The 16710-nt window shown below is 43.4% G+C and overlaps 1 pseudogene across 1 annotated transcript; it reads left to right on the top strand.

Moving 5' to 3' along the window:
- Positions 1–1087: 1087 nt before the first annotated feature.
- On the top strand, positions 1088–15403 carry LOC311101537 (carotenoid-cleaving dioxygenase, mitochondrial-like; annotated as a pseudogene). The gene is made up of 13 exons: positions 1088–1142; positions 1467–1596; positions 3115–3148; positions 3343–3539; positions 11464–11523; positions 11590–11801; positions 11922–12037; positions 13880–13982; positions 14081–14126; positions 14452–14550; positions 14696–14876; positions 15041–15151; positions 15257–15403. The product of its transcript is annotated as a carotenoid-cleaving dioxygenase, mitochondrial-like (transcript).
- Positions 15404–16710: the final 1307 nt, after the last annotated feature.

Raw genomic sequence — 16710 nt, 5'->3', positions numbered from 1 at the left:
GTATGTCCATTACATGAAATCCAAATAAAAATCAATTTATATTACAGGTTGTAATGCAACAAAATAGGAAAAACGCCAAGGGGGATGAATACTTTTGCAAGGCACTGTAAGTTATTGCCTGGTCAGAGTCTGATAAGGTTTCAGGCATCCCATAATGTAACTTTTTTGTAATGACTGAATTACTTATAAATTACTTTTAGTTAGTGAGTTAGTTTTACCAAATAAAGTGAAACCACAAGTCTTTTGTTAATCTCCATCTTTTCATACATCTGTCCAGTGAGGATGTGTTTGAGCTGTTCTGCCCCCACAATGTGTAAGCTACAAAGCTTGGCAGACAGCTTACACTCTTCCAATAAAGAATCAGGAGGCACTGGTACCTTTTAAGAATCTTTAGTAGAAGATATTTTGTTTTGTAAAACTGTAACATATACAGAAATGAGAAAATGTATTAGAAAAGTCACTATATACATTCACACAAATGGACACAAATAAAGAACAGCATTTCTATCACGAGCTAGCAACAAGAAAATAAGCCTAGCTAGCCAACATGACCGTGCAGAAATTATGACAATCTACATCCCAGGAAAAGTGCCACAAAACATATACACACAATCTAAGTGTCCATATAGCTGAATAACTATGTTTTAGCTGTGTCACAAGAGATACCTGAACACTTAAAATAGCTAGATATGTCCAAAACCCAACCAAGCTAAATTCCGTCACGAAACCTTAGCTAGCATGCTAACACACAATGTTAAGTGAATGGGCGATAGTTAGCGCAATTAGCTTAGCATCATCGGAACTTAGAAAACTAGAATAAACATGTAAAAAACATAAATATTCTAGAAACACAATTTGAATTAGCAAAAGCATGTTCTAATAACTCAAAAGTATTTCTGCGTGACTAGAGTGTCGCCAGGTATTCTTGTCTCCATCTTTTCCAGAATGTGTCTGAGAGGCTCTGAACTTTTTCCATTGCTTGCTGTAGAGATCTTTGAGGTTGAAGTCTCCTGGGGGTGCTGTTGTAGTTTCAATATTTTGTGTCAGAAGCATTGCAGGTGTAAGAACTGCTGGCATCTCTGGATCCATGGACACTGGAACTATGGGTCGAGTGTTCATGATGGCCATGACTTCACCCATGAGTGTGGTGAGGACTTCATGTGTGAGACGAGTAGAACTAACTTCCAGAAGCATGGCATCCAGAATGAGGCGAGCGATTCCAATCATCCTCTCCCAAGCTCCTCCCATATGTGACGCATGAGGGGGATTGAAGGTCCACGTGCATCTCAGAGTCATCTGTTCTGACCTTCAGCTCTTTGCAGGCTCCGATGAAGTTTGTGCCACGATCCGAGCGTAGTTGCTTTGCAGGTCCTCAGATAGAGAAGAATCTTCTCAAAGCGTTGATGAAGCTGGGGGTAGACATAGACTCTATCACTTCGATGTGTACCGCTCTTGTACTCATGCAGGAGAACAGGACGGCCCAGCGTTTACTTTCAGCGCTGCCTCCTCTGGTCCGACAAGAGGTGATGCTCCAGGGTCCAAAGATGTCCAGTTCAACATGAGTGAACGGAGGATCAGAGGCAAGTCTGTCTGCAGGTAAGTCTGACATCTTCTGCTCTTCCAGTTTTCTGCAGATCACACACTTATGGATTATGCTGGATACCAGTCTTTCACTTCCAATGATCCACAATCCAGCTGACCAGACTGCGCCTTCAGTGAAGTGACGACCCTGATGTGCAACTTGCTTGTGGTATTGCCTCAACAACAGAGTGGTGACGTGGTGGTTCTTGGGCATGATGAGAGGGTGTTTCTCTTCCCATGACATATCAGCTGCTGCTGTGCGACCTCCGATTCTTATCAACCCGTCCTTATCGATGATAGGGTTCAGCTTCTTTAGTGGACTTTGTTTGTTGACCTCTTCTCTTTTGGTGAGGCACTTGGATTTCTTCTTTGAAGACTTCTTGCTGTACGCATCTGATGATGGTGGTTTTGGCTTGTTTAAGACGGTTGCCCTTGTCACTGTCTGGAGCCCTGGAGAAGGATTTGGCCATTTGGAGTAGTTTTGCGATTGCTCGGGTGAGCGACTTCCAGCTGGAGAAACGTTCAAAACTGTGTGAGCCAAGTTGGACTTCAGTAGCTTCGGTAGAGAAGGTTGTGAAGTGCGACCGGATCTCTATATCAGTATCTGATCCCATAAGTTCGAAGGTTTCTGACTGAGTAGTCTCTTCTCTCTCCATCTTTGCCAGGAAAGGTGGGCCTGAGAACCAGGTTGTGTGATTGAGGACGGCTGCTGGTACAGGCCTAGTTCCATGATATGCTGGATTTTTGTCCATAATGACGTGATGCCACTGGTCTGGCTGTGTGGACCTCCTTATGTGTATCACTCTGTTCGACACGTAGACGTAGAATCTTCTTGAGGTGTTGTGAATATATCCTAGCACAATCTTGCTGTCTGTGTAGAACTTCACTGCATGAATCTCAATGTCCATCTCAGCAATGATCAGGTCTGCCATCTCAACTGCTAAGACAGCGGCACAAAGCTCTAGGCGTGGAACAGTGTGAGCAGGACGTGGAGCCAGTTTGGACTTTCCCATGATGAGCCCAACATGACTTCTTCCTTCGACATCGACCACTCTGGGGTAGGCTACAGCTGATATGACGCACAGCTCTCTTCACTGCGTGAAAGACAAGGAGACAGGGACATAGGGCCTTCGGATAGTGAGCTGTTCGAGTTCCAACAGTGAGTCTTTCCACATTTTCCACTTTCTCTCTTTCTCTTCTGGTAGAGGGTGTCCCATTCACATTGTTCATGTTCAGTAAATATTTCTCTAATTAGAGCCTTGCCTTGCATAGTGATAGGTGCTACAAACCCTAGGGGGTCGTATAGGCTGTTGACCGTGGACAGGACACCTCTTCTTGTGAACAGCTTCTCTTCTCGGGATACACAAAAGGTGGAGCTGTCTGTTTCCAGATTCCAACTACCCCTAGATCCAGATCTTTGAGATCTTTTGCGCGATCCTCTGGAAGAAATGCTTCCATGACTTTGCTGCTGTTGGAGGCTATCTTGTGCAGCCCCACGCTTGACTCGGCTAACATTTCTCTTGTTCTTTTCAGGATGTCAATTGCTTTTTCGTCGCTGGAGAATGAGGTAAGTCCATTGTCCACATAGAAGTTTCTCATGACAAACTGTTTTGCTTCTGTGCCGTGCTCTTCTACACCCTTCTGGGCTGCCCGCCTCAGGCTGTAGATGGCCACAGCTGGAGAGGGGCTGTTACCGAACACATGTACTTTCATCCTGTATTCTGTGATATCTTTGCTAAGGTCGTTGTCTTCATACCACAGGAACCTCAGGTAATCTCGGTGGTCTTCTCTGACAAAGAGGCAGTAGAACATCTGTTGCACATCAGCTGTGACTGCAATACGTTCTTTTCGGAATCAGATGAGGACTCTGAGGAGTGTGTTATTCAGGTCTGGTCCACTGAGGAGAACATCGTTGAAGGAGACACCTTCATGCTTATCGCTGGAGTCAAACACTACTCGTATCTGACCTGGTTTTTGGGGATGATACACACCAAAGATACCAACATTATTGTTTTCCCTTCAACGATGGAGCTTTTTCAGCTTGGTCATTGTCGAAGATCTTCTGCACAAAGTCATGAAAGTGTTCTTTCATGTCCGGCTTTATCTCCAGAGTACGTTGCAGAGAAGTGAGTCGTTTTAGTGCCTGTCCTCTGTAGTTAGGGAGTTGACGCCGGGGTGAACGGAAAGGTAGAGGAGCTACCCAGCTTTTAGACTTGTCCATGAAGACTTCTCTATCCATGATCTCAAGGAAGATGCTATCTTCAATCGATGGGGCTGGCCTGTTGTCGTTTTTTGTTCTTTCAAACACATTGCATCCGAAGTCGTCCGTATCTCCAGCTGGGACAGCGGCCTCTATGCAACTCTGAGCTTCCTGAAGTTGTGTTGTGTTATTCAGTCTCTCTTTGATCTGAATGATGTTAGCACAAGGGCTAAGAAATGATGTGCGTCCATTTTGCAGCACATTTGTTCTATAAACGCTAACTTTAGCTGGCTTGTGAGATCCGTTCAGACATACATCACCGATGATAACCCATCCGAGGTAAAGGTGTTGTGCGTAGGGTGTGTTGTGAGGCCCGTTGTATTGCTCTCTGACTTTGTGCACTCTTAATATGTCTCTTCCGAGCAGGAGAAGGATTGCTGCGCCCGGGTCGAGTGCTGGAATCTTTTCTGCAACAGGCATCAGATGCGGGTGATGACATGCAATTTCAGGTGAGGGAATCTCTGATCTATCATCGGGCATCATTTCACATTCTATGAGAGTGGGAAGAGTATAAGCTGTGTTTTTCCTTCCAATGACTCCACAATGTAGTTGCTTGCTCTTCTCCCAGATGTCTCCATTACTCCTGAACATGTCTTCAGAGTGTAGGGAGCTGAACCTCCTTTGACAGCGAAGAGGTCGAAGAACTCAGTTCTGGCTGTCACGTTCGTTGAAGGACGGGTCAGACCAAGGCGCAGCGTGATATACGTACATGTTTATTTACACTGAATAAACACACGACAAAACAATAAACCAACGACACGTGAAGTCCAAGGTAGCACACACAACATACCTTACACGGAACAAGATCCCACAACCCACTAGTGCCAATAGGCTGCCTAAGTATGATCCCCAATCAGAGACAACGAGCTACAGCTGCCTCTGATTGGGAACCACACCGGCCAACATAGATCTACACATAATAGATTGAAACATAGAAAACACACAACAAAGAATATACACACCCTGACTCAACATTTAAGCGTCCCCTGAGTCAGGGCGTGACACTGGCTAACGACTTGTTCCTCTGTTCATCTAAGACAGCATACATTCTGACTGCCTTCTCTCTGTGACCTGCGGGATACACTTTGACTAAGCATATCTTGGAACACGATCTAGAGCTGACTGCCTCTCCACAGATCTCAGTGCACTTTGAGGTGCAGGTGTTGCCCTTTCCCTTTGCTCCCCGCCATGGTCTTCCTTGGCTGCGGAGTTCTCTGTTCTCCATGGGGCTGGCCCCGGATGCAACGCAGACGGATGTCTATCATGATCGCACTCTTTGCACTGCACCGCTGTCTCACAGTCTTTTGCGAGATATTTGGTTGAAGCACAGTATCTGAAACAGATGTGGTTGTCCTTGAGATAAGACTTGCGTTCATCCAATGTCTTGCTCCTGAGGCTGTGGCATTTTCTCAGAGGGTGAGGCTTGTTGTGTAATGGACACTGTTTGTTTGGGTCCTCAACTTTCTTTCCTGAGGGATGTGCCTGGTTAGCTTCAGACTGAGATGAAACTTATGTCTTCCGTACGGACACTGGAGTTCTGTGTTCTCTGTTGTGCTTCTCTGATAGTTTTTGAACCTCCTGTGTTTAGGAAGGTAAAGCTTGGATCGTTGCGGGTCCTCGCTTGGTTGACAATAAGATTGGCGAAGAAGGAGAACGGTGGGAATGCAACCCGATGATCGTCCTTATATTTTGACCCTTGTGAGATCCATCTTTCTTGTAGGCTGTAGGGGAGCTTCTCTATGATTGGATTGACACCACGAGATGTGTCCAGATACGAGAGGCCTGGTAGCTCTCCAGCAGCTTTAGCTGCCTCCATGTCTCCAAGCTCTCTTAACTTCTTGTTGTCTTTGTTTGTGATCTTCGGAAAATCGTCAATTTTCATCAGAAGTGCGCTTTCAATCACTTCAGGTGAACCGTAGCTGTCTTCAAGTCTCTGCCATACCATCGTGAGACCTGCTGTTGCGTTGTGGACGTGCACTGATCTGATCCTCTTGGCCTGCTCAGATGACCCGGGTCCAAGCCAGTTGGATAGTAGGTCCAGCTCTTCTCTGGCTGTCAGATTTAGGTCTTGGGTGCTGCTAAGAAAGGATGATTTCCAGGCCCAATAGTTTTCTGGATGGTCATCAAACTTCAATAGGCCGGAACTACCCATTTCACGACGTATCAGGTATTTAGTTACATCTGTAGCTCCTGATGTATCAGGTGGATCCTCTCTGAGGGCAGTTGCAGGCCGTGGTTGTGGCTGAGGAGACGGCAGGTGAGCTTGGTTGGACAGCCCAATGTTGTGGGGTTGTTCTCCTACAGACATGATCTCTCCTCTGTAGCTTTTAATGGTGTTCTGGAGAGGGGGGAATAAGTTGCTGTTCTGTTGGTTACCTGAAGGACTGACAGGTAGACCTCTGTGCTCATGACCACTTTGTTTGTCAAATTGGAGGACCGGTTCAGTTTTGTAGCATCTAGCTGTATCAATGTTGACCACTGCTGGATGGATCTTTGATGATTCCAATGACCTTGGGTCACGATGAGGTGGAGCAGTGTACATGATTGTGTACGATTGTACATACTCACTGATGCGTTGAGCTGTGCTGAGAAGTGTCATCTGTGTTTCTATCAGACGATGTGACAGAAGATGTTTTCATCTTCGGCAGCTGCTTCTAAAACCTCAGCTTCAACTATGGCTGCACTAGCAGCTTTCTCCTGTTTGAGAACATGCAAATGTACTTTTACCTCTGCTTTCCTTCTAGCTGCCAGGACAGCTGCTTCAGCCGTAACCCTTTGCTGCTCTTCTTCTATGCAGGCTTGTTCTCTAATGATATCAGTTTCACGTATAGCATAGGAAGCCAGTGCGCGTGCCGCCTCTGCACGAGCCTTGGTGGCTGCAGCACTAGCTGATGAAAGGTTAGAGTGACTCGAATGCCTAGAACTCGTGCGTTGTGACCTGGCAGCTTAAGCACTAGCTGATGTCAGGTTTGATTGCCTAGAGCCTCTAGAGCTTGAGCACCTGGTGACCTGGTCTCCAGCGTGTTGTATGGGCTGCCCTCTACATCTGGATGCTGAAAGAAGGCTGGGGTGTTACCTTGATCCTTTGGTTGTTGCATGATGAGCTTGGGTTACCTCCATGTGATGATGTCTGATGGCTGAAGAGTCTGGCTGGATAGCGATGTGAAGAAGGGATCCACTTTTCCTGTGTCTGGGCCTGTCGTGTACTAAGTATTTTTACTGTTCTGCCCTCACAATGTGTAAGCTACAAAGCTTGGCAGACAGCTTACACTCTTCCAATAAAGAATCAGGAGGCACTGGTACCTTTTAAGAATCTTTAGTAGAAGATATTTTGTTTTGTAAAACTGTAACAGATACAGAAAGGAGAAAATGTATTAGAAAAGTCACTATATACATTCACACAAATGGATACAAATAAAGAACTGCATTTCTATCACGAGCTAGCAACAAGAAAACAAGCCTAGCTAGCCAAAATGACCGTGCAGAAATTATGCCAATTTACATCACAGGAAAGGTGCCACAAAACATATGCACACAATCTAAGTGTCCATATAGCTTAATAACTATGCTTTAGCTCTGTCACAAGCGATATCTGAACACTTAAAATAGCTAGATACGTCCAAAACCCAACTAAACTAAATTCCGTCACGATACTTTAGCTAGCATGCTAACACACAATGTTAAGTGAATAGGCAATAGTTAGCGCAATTACCTTAGCATCATCGGAACTTAGAAAACTAGAATAAACATGTAAAAAACATAAATATTCTAGAAGCACAATTTCAATTAGCAAAAGCATGTTCTAATAACTCAAAAGTACTTACAGACTTATCTTTAACCAAGTCCTAGTAAGATGGAAAAATAGAGCTTGTCTGTCGGTTGTTGTTGCAGGGATTGTTCTGACATGAAATAGCTCTGAACCGAAAGTTAGCTAATTAAAAGCTACAGTACCCAATTTCGCCACTAGATGACAACACAGAACAATATAATACTTTGTACAGAAGTACAGTTATCAGAACAAGCTGTAACATGACGTAATAATGATGCAAGTTTAACAGCAGCTGTGCGACGTGCTTCCTGGGGTTAACTGAGGGACACGTTCAGGTGATGCACTGTTCAGGGGTCAGTTATCATACAATCACAGTTCTTGTTTTCATAAGTTAACATTTACAGAGCTGGAGCTTGTCAAATATTATGACTGGATGGTTTGTTCTGTTGGACTTTCCTGGTCTAGAAACAACACTGTAATAATGAGGTCTGCTGCTATATCGTAGCCCTTTCCTGCAGTCAAATGGCCTAGTGGCCTCATGGTGGAATGTTAATAGTTTTCACAATTTCATAATTAATAAACAATTTCAAAAACCCGCCGCAATCCAGTGTTTCTATGACCTATTTCATACATAGGCTGCCGCTAAGGTAATGGGTCGATAGCGACAACTAATAATAACCTTTCAGACAATAAAAAAAAGGGCTGCACCAGAAGCATCTGTACCTTTTCAGACAGTAGAATTCTGCTCCTGCATAGAATGTTCAGTATTGTTTCCCTGACAACAATAAACGTTGGTGATTGATGTGCTATGTTGTTTTTCTGCTATTTTTTATGGTAGGGTAGATAGATGTGTTTTCTTTCTACTAAATGTATTTTACGTCATTGTATTTAACGAACTTCAAAAGTACTTTTTTTAGGAGAGAGTGGTCTGCAAGCAGGCAGCAAGCAGGCAGTCAGCTCGAGATCATTTGATTGGCAGTTCTGGTTGCCTAGAGATGGAAGTTAGTCCCGCTTCAGAAGTGGCATTCCTTTACGGACAAGTTAAATGCCCCTTCAGTGGAGCTTCGAAACTATCTCCAGAGAAGGTATCGTGCGGCATTTAAAAAGCTGTAGTGTATGTACCCTTTCAGACAAACAAACATACCATAGTCGAGGCGCTTTCAAGGCGCCACATTCCATGTCTGAAAGGGGTATATGTCAAACGGTTTTTTATATTTCAGTCTTCTGTGATGTATATAAAGTGTAATATTGGGATGCAAACTCAAAATGGAATACATTCAATTCTTTATCTGACATGGTACAGGTGTCTCCTTTTTTCAAAGCCCATAACCATGTGTATGGTGTATACTTTTGTTTCAAAGTAGATTTGTTTAAGACTACCAAGAAACACTGTGTGACCTTGATTTAGCCCACTGCAGTAAAAAGTTAAATAACAAATAATGTACACAGATCTCTTAAATATACAGACAGCTAATGAACCTGCTCCAAAATACACTGCTCAAAAAAATAAAGGGAACACTAAAATAACACATCCTAGATCTGAATGAATGAAATAATCTTATTAAATACTTTTTTCTTTACATAGTTGAATGTGCTGACAACAAAATCACACAAAAATTATCAATGGAAATCAAATTTATCAACCCATGGAGGTCTGGATTTGGAGTCACCCTCAAAATTAAAGTGGAAAACCACACTACAGGATGATCCAACTTTGATTTAATGTCCTTAAAACAAGTCAAAATGAGGCTCAGTAGTGTGTGTGGCCTCCACGTGCCTGTATGACCTCCCTACAACGCCTGGGCATGCTCCTGATGAGGTGGCGGATGGTTTCCTGAGGGATCTCCTCCCAGACCTGGACTAAAGCATCCGCCAACTCCTGGACAGTCTGTGGTACAACGTGGCGTTGGTGGATGGAGCGAGACATGATGTCCCAGATGTGCTCAATTGGATTCAGGTCTGGGGAACGGGCGGGCCAGTCCATAGCATCAATGCCTTCCTCTTGCAGGAACTGCTGACACACTCCAGCCACATGAGGTCTAGCATTGTCTTGCATTAGGAGGAACCCAGGGCCAACCGCACCAGCATATGGTCTCACAAGGGGTCTGAGGATCTCATCTCGGTACCTAATGGCAGTCAGGCTACCTCTGGCGAGCACATGGAGGGCTGTGCGGCCCCCCAAAGAAATGCCACCCCACACCATGACTGACCCACCACCAAACCGGTCATGCTGGAGGATGTTGCAGGTAGCAGAACGTTCTCCACGGCGTCTCCAGACTCTGTCACGTCTGTCACATGTGCTCAGTGTGAACCTGCTTTCATCTGTGAAGAGCACAGGGCGCCAGTGGCGAATTTGCCAATCTTGGTGTTCTCTGGCAAATGCCAAACGTCCTGCACAGTGTTGGGCTGTAAGCACAACCCCCACCTGTGGACGTCGGGCCCTCATACCACCCTCATGGAGTCTGTTTCTTACCGTTTGAGCAGACACATGCACATTTGTGGCCTGCTGGAGGTCATTTTGCAGGGCTCTGGCAGTGCTCCTCCTGCTCCTCCTTGCACAAAGGCGGAGGTAGCGGTCCTGCTGCTGGGTTGTTGCCCTCCTACGGCCTCCTCCACATCTCCTGATGTACTGGCCTGTCTCCTGGTAGCGCCTCCATGCTCTGGACACTACGCTGACAGACACAGCAAACCTTCTTGCCACAGCTCGCATTGATGTGCCATCCTGGATGAGCTGCACTACCTGAGCCACTTGTGTGGGTTGTAGACTCCGTCTCATGCTACCACTAGAGTGAAAGCACCACCAGCATTCAAAAGTGACCAAAACATCAGCCAGGAATCATAGGAACTGAGAAGTGGTCTGTGGTCACCACCTGCAGAACCACTCCTTTATTGGGGGTGTATTGCTAATTGCCTATAATTTCCACCTGTTGTTTATTCCATTTGCACAACAGCATGTGACATTTATTGTCAATCAGTGTTACTTCCTAAGTGGACAGTTTGATTTCACAGAAGTGTGATTGACTTGGAGTTACATTGTGTTGTTTAAGTGTTCCCTTTATTTTTTTGAGCAGTGTATAATGTCCTATACAGCGTAGGTGCTGCTGTGTTAGTTTACAACTTCTGGAGCTGATCCAGAGATCATCCCCATGATTGGGTTATCAGAGTCCTTTTTTGAACGCAGGAAGATGTTTAGGGGTGCTGCGATTTTTTCACTGACAGGGAAATACAGGGCTAGTAAATGCCCAGTGCACTACTTTTGTAAGACATTTTCACATATATTTTTTAAATATATATATATATATTTTATTTCGATTAGCACCCCTACTTCCCGCTGCTATGCTTACAGAACTTCTGTTCTGCAAAGACCTATGTAAGAACCACCACGTGGTCTAAAGGGTTGTGCTACAGCTACAGTATAAAGCTCAGCCGTTTACACTAAGTGGCACCCAGGAGCTTCACATGAGAAGAGTCCTATCACTTGGACTCCCTTCCGCAAGAACCTGCACTCCCTTCAAGCAAGACAGTCAGACATTCTCAATCCTGACAACCATGTCACCTCCAAGCACTACAGGTAAGATGATGTTCTACAATGAAGGTTAAAGCGTTTTGCAGTCATACATTGCCTAATTTATTTTCATCTCATCTTTAAAACATATGACTATTCAGTTTGTAAAAAAAATCTAAAGAGTACTTTATTGTAGGCCTATTAATCCCCACAAGCTCCTTTAATACAATTTCTAGTTCTGCTTTGATATCTATCTGCTGTTTTGCTTTGTAGGTCTTCAGGTGTTTTTGGGTAATAATATTGTCTGGACTTGAAAAATACTAAGTCAAATAAGAATAAGGATCCTAGAGTGATTAGTGGCAATTTCCTCAGAAACGGACCAGGAAAGTTTGAGATTGGTCATAATAAGTGAGTATATTTTAACAAGCTATACCAAGTCAAAGTACTACATTAACTATTTATTCTGCTTCTCAGATTCAACCACTGGTTTGACGTAATGGCCCTCCTGCATCAGTTCAAAATCGCAGGGGGCCAGGTGACCTACAAGAGCCGCATCCGGGGCAGTGATTGCTACACGGCTAACAGTGAGAACAGCCGCATCGTTTTGTCTGAATTCGGGACTGTGGTCATGCCAGAACCCTGCAAGAACTTCTTCCAGCGCTTTCTGTCCCGGTTCGAACTGCCAAGTGAGTTTACAGTTCAAGGCTGCAGTTCAAGAGTTTGAGGTCAAAGAGTGTAGAATATATGACAGACAGAAAATTGATTTGCGTTGTGCTAATCACATGAAAACTGTCTTTGGTCCACAGAAGCGTCAGATAATGACAATGTGAGCTTTGTGACAAACAAGGGTGATTACTTCCTGAGCACGGAGACAAACTTCATGCACAAGGTGGACCGTGAGACACTTGAGACAAAGGAAAAGGTAGGCCTTGGTTAATAAAATATTGTATCAGAGCTACTAGTGTGCAGCTTTTTCTTTTCTATTTAAAAGGCCTACACACACTACCTACAGTAGCCTACATACAGTGAGGGAAAAAAGTATTTGATCCCCTGCTGATTTTGTATGTTTGCCCACTGACAAAGAAATGATCAGTCTATAATTTTAATGGTAGGTTTATTTGAACAGTGAGAGACAGAATAACAACAAAAAAATCCAGAAAAACGCATGTCAAAAATGTTATAAATTGATTTGCATTTTAATGAGGGAAATAAGTATTTGACCCCTTTGCAAAACATGACTTAGTACTTGGTGGCAAAACCCTTGTTGGCAATCACAGAGGTCAGTTTCTTGTAGTTGGCCACCAGGTTTGCACACATCTCAGGAGGGATTTTGTCCCACTCCTCTTTGCAGATCTTCTCCAAGTCATTAAGGTTTCGAGGCTGACATTTGGCAACTCGAACCTTCAGCTCCCTCCACAGATTTTATATGGGATTAAGGTCTGGAGACTGGCTAGGCCACTCCAGGACCATAATGTGCTTCTTCTTGAGCCACTCCTTTGTTGCCTTGGCCGTGTGTTTTGGGTCATTGTCATGCTGGAATACCCATCCACAACCCATTTTCAATGCCCTGGCTGAGGGAAGGAGGTTCTCACCCAAGATTTGACGGTACATGGCCCGTCCATCTTCCCTTTGATGCAGTGAAGTTGTCCTGTCCCCTTAGCAGAAAAACACCCCCAAAGCATAATGTTTCCACCTCCATGTTTGACGCTGGGGATGGTGTTCTTGGGGTTATAGGCAGCATTCCTCCTCCTCCAAACATGGCGAGTTGAGTTGATGCCAAAGAGCTCGATTTTGGTCTCATCTGACCACAACACTTTCACCCAGTTCTCCTCTGAATCATTCAGATGTTCATAGGCAAACTTCAGACTGGCCTGTATATGTGCTTTCTTGAGCAGGGGGACCTTGCAGGCGCTGCAGGATTTCAGTCCTTCACGGCATAGTGTGTTACCAATTGTTTTCTTGGTGACTATGGTCCCAGCTGCCTTGAGATCATTGACAAGATCCTCCCGTGTAGTTCTGGGCTGATTCCTCACCGTTCTCATGATCATTGCAACTCCACGAGGTGAGATCTTGCATGGAGCCCCAGGCCGAGGGAGATTGACAGTTATTTTGTGTTTCTTCCATTTGCGAATAATCGCACCAACTGTTGCCACCTTCTCACCGGGCTGCTTGGCGATGGTCTTGTAGCCCATTCCAGCCTTGTGTAGGTCTACAATCTTGTCCCTGACATCCTTGGAGAGCTCTTTGGTCTTGGCCATGGTGGAGAGTTTGGAATCTGATTGATTGATTGCTTCTGTGGACAGGTGTCTTTTATACAGGTAACAAACTGAGATTAGGAGCACTCCCTTTAAGAGTGTGCTCCTAATCTCAGCTCGTTACCTGTATAAAAGACACCTGGGAGCCAGAAATCTTTCTGATTGAGAGGGGGTCAAACACTTATTTCCCTCATTAAAATGGAAATCAATTTATTACATTTTTGACATGCGTTTTTCTGGATTTTTTTTGTTGTTATTCTGTCTCTCACTGTTCAAATAAACCTACCATTAAAATTATAGACTGATCATTTCTTTGTCAGTGGGCAAACGTACAAAATCAGCAGGGGATCAAATACTTTTTTCCCTCACTGTACATAACGGGTTGCATTCAGTCTAAACAAATAGCCAAATGTTTTTGTTTAAATATTTAATAAGAGACCTATTGCATTATAGGATAGCATGATTGAAGGGCTATCAAGACATTTCATTTTTGTTGTTGCTCTCAACAGGTGAACTGGAGCAAATTCATCGCTGTCAATGGAGCCACTGCCCACCCCCACACAGACCCTGATGGTACAACATACAACATGGGGAATTCTTTCTCTGCTAAAGGTAAGTAAGGAACTAGCCCCTGCCCATTCACTAACCACCTTCCACCACCAATGCCTGGGAGGAGGATGGCTTCCTGGTTATGGACCTCTGAGTCGCAGACGATGGCAAAGCCATCAACAACTACATGGTTCAGAACATGCGCAAGTCAGGAGAGGCTCTGGACGAGGTTAGTATCAGTCTAAACTGAAGGGTATAACACTTCATAACTTTAATGAATAAGCATTAATAAACTATTTTTAAAATACTAACTACAAATACGTATTCCATTTGTAAACATTTATAAGCATTTGAATTCAGAAGCATTTATCATTAAAAAAATATATTTTATAAAGCATCTATAAGCATTTATAATGGCTTGTTCATTCAAGTTAAAAGTGTAACCAGCTGAAGTCACTAGGATCAGGAATCCTACGTGTGAACTGCTTGAGGTTGAAAATATTTTTTATTTTTTATTACACACTATGTGCAGTGTTCTCCGGCGATTTGTCTTGCCTCTCAACGTGGACAAGGAGACACCATGTGGGCAAAATCTGAACACACGCCCAACAGTATCACCACTGCCGACAAGGTATGTGTACAATAATCATGCACAAGTCTTCTATTATACATCACTGCTGATATACATCACAAGTTCATTAAACAAAAGGTTATGTGATTACCCTCCACATTATGTGAATATTTACTATCAGAGCCTTTAAACACTCTCTCTGCAGGTGTTCTATACACATGAGGATCTGCATGATGAGGAACTCCATAAGTACGGTGGTCTCGAGTTCCCACAAATCAACTATGCCAAGTACAACACCAAACCATATCGCTACTTCTACGGTTGCGGTTTCAGACATCTGGTAGTAGACACTCATCAAAATGGACCTCCAAGGCAAAAAAATGAATGTTGGTTCAGATATATTGATTCTTCCTTCCTTTTTAGAAACACGGAAGAATATCTGCATCAGTAAAACAGTACTCTATTGCGATGAGTGATGTAGGCCTAGGTCATATTTGGCAGTTTGACGTTAGGAAATTCAATGCTGACCTTCACACTACTGTGCTTCAAGGTGTGGGAGCATCCTGGACTGTACCCTTCAGAGCCTGTCTTTGAACCCTTGCCTGGCGCTACAGAAGAGGATGAAGGTGTCATTATGTCTGTGGTCATCACTCAAAATAAGGTCAGTTCCCCTTTAAACACCTATGCCCATTGGTTAACAATTGTTGCACTCTTAACTCCCAATGTTAGCCTCCTAACTTAATGTAAACATGTGCCCCTTCTCCAGGACAAAAGCACTTTCCTGTTGGTTTTGGATGCCAAGACATTCGAAGAGTTGGGCAGAGCTGAGGTGCCTGTGAACATTCCCTATGGTTTCCATGGGACATTCAACTCCACTATAACTCATAGAAGGCCTCTATCAGAAAAAAATTAGGAGAGGCCCATCAGAGTAAAAACACAAAGGCCATGTATTAAGAAAAGCCATGGGCTAATCTTTTTATAATTTGGTCCACTCACCACCAAAAAGGTCGTAATCAAAATTCAAAAATACTATTGGAAAAAGTGAAATATAGACTATGATAACGCCACGCAATATTCCATGTGATACACAGATTAATTAGTACTACAGTCTGAACGGAATCCATTGACTCGTGTGGTCACTCACACAACACAGTTACTTCCTAAAAGTTAGTTTCCTGATTGGTAATGGTTAGGCTATTTTTCACTGCCTCAAGTAAAAAAGATAATTGATTTTATACATTTTCAAAGACGAAAAGTCAATCTTTTAAACCTATTTATTGTTTACAGTAGGCTACATAGGCCTAGATCTACAGTATTCTAGATGCTTAAATATAAATAAATAGCTCATTTATAAAGAAATGAACCACAATGACACTCACATTGTGTTTGCCAATGTGGGATTAAGAGTGAAGACAGTCAACATAAAAAGCATACAGGTCAAAATAAAAGTACTGACATGTTACTGATTGAGATCCGTGAGGAAATATTTACAAATGTCTTTAGCGCATAGGCCTATGTAGCTAGTCTATCCCTGCAGTTTGTCAGAAATAAGAGCCAAGGTACGCCTCAAGTGATCTTTCTTCTCTTTCAGGTGTGACTCCAAGTTTCTGGCCTCCATCAATATGTCTTCCAACTCCCTAACTTGTGAGGCATCTATTGCAGCCCTCTCACTGTAGGAAACAAAGGCACTATGTATGATGGACATGATGGTGTGTACATATTATTTCAAGAAAAGCATATTCGCCAATGTGTGTATGCAGTATGCTTGCCTGGGTACCTAACGTAAAATGTGATGTGGGCTAAGCACTGACATTTAAACTCCAAAATGTGATCTGACAGGAAGAATGGAATGAAAACCTGTTCTCAACACATTTGTCACATTACCTTTGTTGTACCTACCTCAAAACTTCAGAGTATTTGGAAAATAGCATGTTGACCTCTCTATTTGCACCTAGCATTTGAAGGAAAATAAAAACAGTAGTAATGTCAATTGCTCTGTATCAAACACATATTTAAAAAAGAATATATATAAACACATATTAAAAATTGTAGAATAATAGTGAAGACATCAAAACTATGAAATAATACATAAGTGTTAAACAAATCAAAATATAGTTTATATTTGAGATTCTTCAAATAGCCACTCTTTGCCTTGATGACAACTTTGCACACTCTTGGCATTCTCTCAACCAGCTTCATGAGGTAGTCACCTGGAATGCA

This window comes from Coregonus lavaretus, assembly GCF_964263955.1.
Source record: "Coregonus lavaretus genome assembly, chromosome: 26".
Lineage (NCBI taxonomy): Eukaryota > Metazoa > Chordata > Actinopteri > Salmoniformes > Salmonidae > Coregonus > Coregonus lavaretus.
The sequence above is the reverse complement of the archived record's forward strand: the minus strand, read 5'-3'. Positions and strand labels throughout refer to the sequence as shown.